This window comes from Eurytemora carolleeae, unplaced genomic scaffold (genome assembly GCF_000591075.1).
Source record: "Eurytemora carolleeae unplaced genomic scaffold, Eaff_2.0 scaffold484, whole genome shotgun sequence".
Classification (NCBI taxonomy): domain Eukaryota; kingdom Metazoa; phylum Arthropoda; class Copepoda; order Calanoida; family Temoridae; genus Eurytemora; species Eurytemora carolleeae.
In genome coordinates, this window is record NW_019396528.1 from 230,948 (window position 1) to 238,432 (window position 7,485).

Here is a 7,485-nt window from a genome sequence, read left to right on the forward strand (position 1 = left end):
GGAAGGATAACTGAATCCCTCCAGTGGAATTATAAACCCCTTGGAAGGATATCTGAATCCCTCCAGTGGAATGTAAATCACCCTGCGTAAAGTTTTAAATTGTAAAAAGCATTTTTTTTAACCCCTCCAGTGAAAATAAAATCCCTCCGGTGGTCTCCAGTAGAATCGAAATCTTACTACGAACTTCTTTGAGTCAAATAATTCCAGAATTTATTGTGGTGAAGCTAAAACCAAGTTCAGTCTAGAAGGAACCCTATGATTGAAACAAACGGAGAACGTTAGATTTTATCATTTTAATGATTATTATTTCCTTTGGTTTAAGTAATAATTGATTAAAAAAATACATACTTGGTCGGCGTCTATATCAATACAACGAAGATGAAGTGTTAATTAATTTGATTTGTTACAATAGAAACAGTTAAATGACAGCTTCTCTTTGTTTCTATAATTATGTATATCCATGCTGTTTGAAATCGAAAATCGTCTTCGTTGTATTAATATAAACAACGACGAATGTATGTTTAATGCAGTAGACCTCCATTTCAGAAACGTTTAAAGGATTTTATTGAACTTGAAACTTGGAAAACTTAAAAGAATACTGTAATAACTCATACACTAAACCATGGTTCATGAATGCATATATAATAATGAATAACCTTCCATACTATCAAACTGTAAATTGTGTTCATGATACAGCTTAAAAGATATTGGGATTGGAAAATTTAAAGTTGGTAACAAGTGTTAAATTCCTTTCTATTAAAATTTACAAAATTACTGCTTGAATTCTGCAGCATAGAACATGAAAGAAGAAAGCTGTTATAAATGTAGTTGAATCAAAATCTTTTGTTATTATAAAACTAGAGTGCATTGCAGGGAAATAGGCTGCGGTGGATCCTACTTAATCTTTTCTCAGACAAAACTAAATCTCTACCTTACTTTCAAATATTTAAAGACACAAGAAAATTTTGTCTGAAAATCAACCAGAAATTCTAATATTTAAAGAGACTGTAGGCGTAATTTTAAAGGGACCTTCATTGTAATTTTATCAAATGTAGGAGATTAGACTCATCCTATACATTATACTGTAATATTGTATCTTTCTAAATATATAAGATGTAGGAGCTTAGACTCATTGTTCATTATACAGTAATATTGTATCTTTCTAAATATATAAGATGTTTTAGCTACGCTCGATATAAACAACGCTCGGTTTAAATAACTACTTTATTACTGGTAAAAATACAAATTTAAGTTTTAGTTATTGAATCAAAATATCAAGGTGACGTGGCAGTATTTGAGTAGTCTTCCTTCTACGTTATTCTGAAGAAAGAACTCTTCTCCTCCCATACGGTGAATGATAGACGAGGTCCTGGCTGGGTCTTTTAGCTGAAAACAGTTTTCAAAGATCTAAAAATAAAAAACATATATCTAGTTTTTTTCTCGCTATTTCTTTTAGATCTTACAGTTCTTCAATGGTTCTAAACTAGCTAGAACATGCCGTGGTCACACTGCATCAAAACTTTGATTAATATTATATCCCAAGAGTTGATAATGAATCTTTATGTCGATTTGCTTTCTTTGATTTGCCTAAATGTCTAAATAATCCTGAAATATCAAGTATAAACTTTCGTTTTCATCTACGATTAAAAATCATTTGCTGTCAAAGAGTGAAAATTTTATTTCTGAGAGCGGTAAGCAACTGATTTGCAATTATGAGATAATTCAGTATTGAAAATATAAGAAGAAAAGGGTTATTAACAAAACTTGAAAGATATTTACAGATATTTACAATACAAAAAAAAGGAAACTTGAAAAATATTTACAATGCAAAAAAATAAAACTTGAAAGATATTCTAGAACAGTTGAAAGATACAACACCAAAAAGGAAACTCGGAAGATGTTCACAACATAAAAAAGAATGTTTGAAAGATATTTAAACACAAAAAAAGAAAAGTTTAAAAGATATTTACAAAACAAGAAAGAAAAGTTGAAAGATATTTATAACATAAAAGAGAATATTTTTACTGTCAATAAATATTGTATTATTTTGCATTCACTGAACTGAGATAGGTTTACTGCAAAAACAGAAGATTTAAATTCTGCACATTGCTAAAAAGATATAAAATATTTTAAATTTGAATCAGAAGGAATTTTGACATTTCAAAATCGGAATTTTATCCAGCATCAAAACTTACAAATTAAGATCATTTTTGTTTTTTAAGAAATTTAAGAGAATAAATAAATATATTTGGATTATTACAAATTTAAATAATATGTGATAATGTATGCAGGTAATTATGTAGTAAATACCCTACTCCATAACAGTTTCCCGAACACGTATCTCTCCAGGTACAGCTCAGATTCTCTTGACTATCAATGGGAACCACACAATCTCGTGAACTATCAACGCCACTAACACTGGGCGGGATCTCTTTATCTATCGACATCAATCGGAACATCGTAACTATCAATGCCAATCCAATGGACACAATCCGCAACCTGTTTACCAAAACAGGGAACCACGCGAACACAATCTTGTGATCTATCAATACCACTACCACTGGGCGCAATCTTGTTAGCTATTTATATCAATCGGAAGCTCTTAACTATCAATACCAAATCAAAGGGCACAATCCTCAACTTGCTTACCAAAACAGGGAACCACATGGATACGATCTCATGATTTATCAACGTCACCACCATTGGATGTAATCTTGTTAGCTATTTATATCAATCGGAAGCTCGTAACTATCAATGCCAAATTAAAGGGCACATCCTAAACTTGTTTATCAAAACAAGGAAAAATCACTCTGTGCAGTAAACAGCATGGAGTTTCTATATAAACTAAGGTTTATTTCTCTAGTTTAGATTATATAAACTTGGGTTTTTAACAGCATAATTACAAGGTATGCACTGTTATATATTATGTAGTTAAGCAATCACAATATGGGTTTGACATCAGAGTTATATATTTATATATCTAAGTAATATTGAATGGTTTAATCAAAATACATGATTTATGTATTTACTAACGGGCACAGCTATATGGATAATGTACAATGTAGTTTACTATGGGCCTCTATATTTGCTAAAGATAAACAGTTTATAAACACTTAAATTTCAGCAAATAAATCATTTCACCATTTTTCTGAGAATATTTATGAAAACCAAATATGTTTAATATTATTCTATATTTTCCAGAAATATTTGCCGTGAAGTGGTTTTCCAATATTTACATAGAAAAAAGTACTTATACAAATCTAATGTAAACACATTCAATACTTCCATCGGTACCAGTACAAACATCGGACGCTACAAAGGTCGGACAGTAAAAACGTCGGACTTACTAACGTCGGACTGGTACAAATGTCGGACTGTTACAAACTTCGAACTGGCACAAACGTCGAACTGGTTCAAACTTCGAACTGGTACAAACGTCAGACTGGTACAAACGTCGGACTGATACAAACGTCGGACTAGCACAAACGTCGGACTGAGACAAACGTCGGACCAGTACAGACATAAATAATCACTACTTATTGTGTTGAAAATCAAAGACAACTGAATAAGTCTCATCCTTTGAAGGTAGCACTGTATAAAAAAACAGAGCAAAAAGGATTTGAGTTCAATTGTCACAAACTCTGATGTTTCAATGCCAATATCTTTGCAACCTGATGTTGTAAAACCATTAATATTTCAATCTGTAAGATCAAACAGTTTAAGTTTGAAAGTATCAAAGGTCAATACCATTATCAGGTTGCAAAGATATAGGGATGAGAATATTTGAGTTTGTGGCAAGACTCATTAATTTTTGGTAGAACTTAGTTCCTTTGGGTAGATTTTATTTGACCAGTCGAAAAAAGGAAATAACTTTTTAATAAAAAAAATCTTAAAATTCAAATAATTTTTTTTCCTTTGTCCGACGTTTGTCCTAATACCCTTCTTTTATACAATTATACAATTTAAAGTTACCTTAAAAAGTTGAAACCTTGTCCAGAATGTACAATTTAATTTAATCTCAACCAAATATTATAGGAAACTTTAATCCAAACCAAATATTATAGGAAACTTTAATCCAAACCAAATATTATAGGAAACTTTAATCCAAACCAAATATTATTTGCAACAGAATCAAGTTTTTGCCACAAGCTCAAATTTTTTAAAATATAAAAATGGACTTTTTATACAAGACTCTAGAGAAATGTAAAGTAGGCAATTTCAATTGTTATGGGTTGTAACCAAAGCATGCTAAATGTTGTACTAACGTAAATTAAAATCGTTACTTGGTTGTTAAATATCTCATCTTTTTGAAGGGCTTTTGATCCATTCTTATACGCATAGAATTAAAACTAGAGGAGCAACGAGGTGACAAAGTCGTTCCATAATTACGCATAAGGGAATTGAATTTTTGCCACAAACTCAAATTTTTTTGCCACCTGATAGTGTAAACCTTTGATGTTTTAAGCTTAGACGTTTGGATCTAACATTCATTGTTTGAAATATCAAAGGTCTACAACATTGGGTTGCAAAGATATAGGAATTTAAAAAAGTAGAGTTTGTGACAAAAACTCACTTCCTTTGACCTTATTTTTCTGTCTAGTTTGCAGTGACGCATTAATTGTTTTTTTTGCTCCCTTCAAAATAATTACCCTGTATTTTTGGCGGAAAAAACATTTAATTATTATAAATTTGTTTGTATTTCTGCAATACTGCAATTAGGAACAAATTGTAAATCGATGAACCAATTATTTATAGATTTATACAATTCACACAAAACAAAGCTAAAATTGGTTTGCAAAAGAATAATTATTAGAAATTAGCTTTATTTGTAAAATGAATAAGCGATGACTTCTTTTACTGTTAATAATGTGTCTTTGTTTAACAGAAGATATTCATATATTGTACATTAATTGTACATGCATTTTCATAGCTTTTAATTTGTATATTTTAAAACTATAAAACATATTTTTCTAACTTTATTTTAGTTTCGTTTTCTATCTTTTATCTGAATACTTAACAATTCGCGGAATATAAAATACTGGTACGATTTTGTGACCTTTTTTCTTCTAGTTTTTAATTTTACGCCAAATTGTGAGAAATATATTGGGTTACACAGTTGAAGTTCAAAACATGGTTCTTCTAATAAAAAAGTAATGATAAAACACATGTAATATTGGAGTTCTTGAAGAAAATAGTGACATATGTAGGCCACCAGAAGGAAATTATTTTAACCGGAGGGAATACAGATCCACCGGAGGGGTTGTAATTAACACTCATGGACATTAATTATTCCTCCGGAGGGATGCTGATAACCACTCAGGACAATAATTGTTCCACCGGAGGAAGGCTGCAAATCACCCTGGGTACTAATTACTCCACCCCAGAGGTATGCTGGTCCCTGAGTGGTTATCAGCATCCCTCAGGTGAAGTAATTAGTTTCCAGGGTGATTTGCAGCATCCCTGCAGTGGATTAATTATTGTCCATAAATAATAACCATCCCTCCGTTGGAAGCTGTATTCCCTCCAGTTGAAATAATTTCCCTCCAGTGGCCTCCGGTACACCGGAGGAAATGACAAATGCTACTATTTTCTTCGAGAACTCAGAATATTTCGATATATTATATAACACATCAAATTTACTCTAATTTGCATGGTTTTCAGATATTTCATTAGCAAATGAAAAATGTTAATTGATTCTAAAAAAATGTTTAACCCCGGCTAAATTTATCTGAATTTCTATGAAACTGGTTCAATCTTATGAAATTTAAATTGATGTAATCTCGATGATAAGAGTAATTTTTATTTTATCAACATGTTCCTATACATGACGTCTGTACTGTAATGTAGAACTTTTTTTCATTTTATTTAGTCGTAATTTAATAGTTTTAAAAAACTAATTCTAAAAACGTTTTAAGTGGTTGGCCCGAAGTTTATTAACGATACTGAATATAATTGGTTACACATGTCAAGATATGTTTTAGATAGGTAAGGAGTTGATTGTAAGGAAGGAGATTGGAAGGTGATCTGTGGCAGGGTGAGATCAGAGGGATTTTTATGTAGAGATAAATTAAAATACAGGGTGTTAATGATGGTAGTTACAGAAACAGAAACAAGCTAATAAAGTTTCAGTTATCTTAGTTGTTTTATATAAAAATTATTCACACGATATACAGCTAGGTTGCAGTTGGGAAAATTATTGTTGATTTTGTGTGAGGGGTTGCAAGTTGCAACCTTTGTATAACTGTGTTTATTCTGACAGATTTAAAAAATATTTCTTAGCATAAACAAAAACACATATTTTGAGGGGGGCATCTATATATATATATTTGCTGTATATCTGTCCGTTTTGATCCAATAAACTTAAAAACTACTGAATCAATTGGGCCAGGTATGGTTTATGGACCATTGAATAATTTTGTTCAGAAGCGAAAATTATTAATTAAAAAAAGGTGGCGAGAAGTGCTCTAAAGGCATTGTTTTATAAAAATGAATAACACCGATTTTGTTTATTCATTCATATTTTTATTCAACTACAAAGCACGAGATAATACAAATAAAAAATTCACAATTTACTATGTAGTTTGGACCTGCCTAACCAGAGTAGGTTGTTTTAATTGGTTGGTCCATTATAAACGAATGAGAATTGCCAATAAAAACAATGGACATTGTACATTTTAAACATAAGAATGATGTTAAATCAGGAAAAAGGTAAGGAGGAGGTGAGGGAGTATAAGGGAAAGGGAGAATACCCCGCTTAAGGGTTGGAGCAGAGGGTAACATATGTTATTAAAATCATGTTTATGAACTACAGGGTGAAGAAGATAGTAAAGACTAAGTTTATCCACATGATTCACAGTTTTTTTATTACTGATATAACTTGCATAACTATCTAAACAGATCTTGGCGACTTTTCTTTTAAACGATTTTGCAGATATAGTTTCCTCCCAAAAAATAAAAAAATATTATTCTGGGAAATGATTAATCTGTAGAAATCTATAGAGTTATTGGAACAAGGGATCGAAAACTTTTGTGAAGCAACTTTGCTAAAAGTTTAGGGATCTAGTAAAACTTGGTAAATTAAGGGTTTAAACGTAAACATTTCTTATAAAATACAATTGAAAAAACTGAAAATTTTTAAAGTAAAGAAGCAAGAGAGAAAACATTATGAATCAGAATCAGAATCACTAAATATCACTTTATGATTAGGCCTTAATAAAGGCTTATGGAAGGTCGAAGGTTCAAATCTTGTTTCATCCTAATTTTGATTAACTCCAAAGTTTGAAATCCAGCAAACACTTACTTTTTTATGTTAACCCCTCTCTAAACATTCTAATTTATATATAAATTTGGCTTGCCTGGGTGTTTGGGTGTCTGTTTGTTTGTATCCAATAAACGTCAAAACCGCTGAATCTATCGGATCCAAATTTTTTGTGGGATCTCGCGTGACCCCAGAGAAGGTTTATGAATGAAAAAAATTTTAAAAAT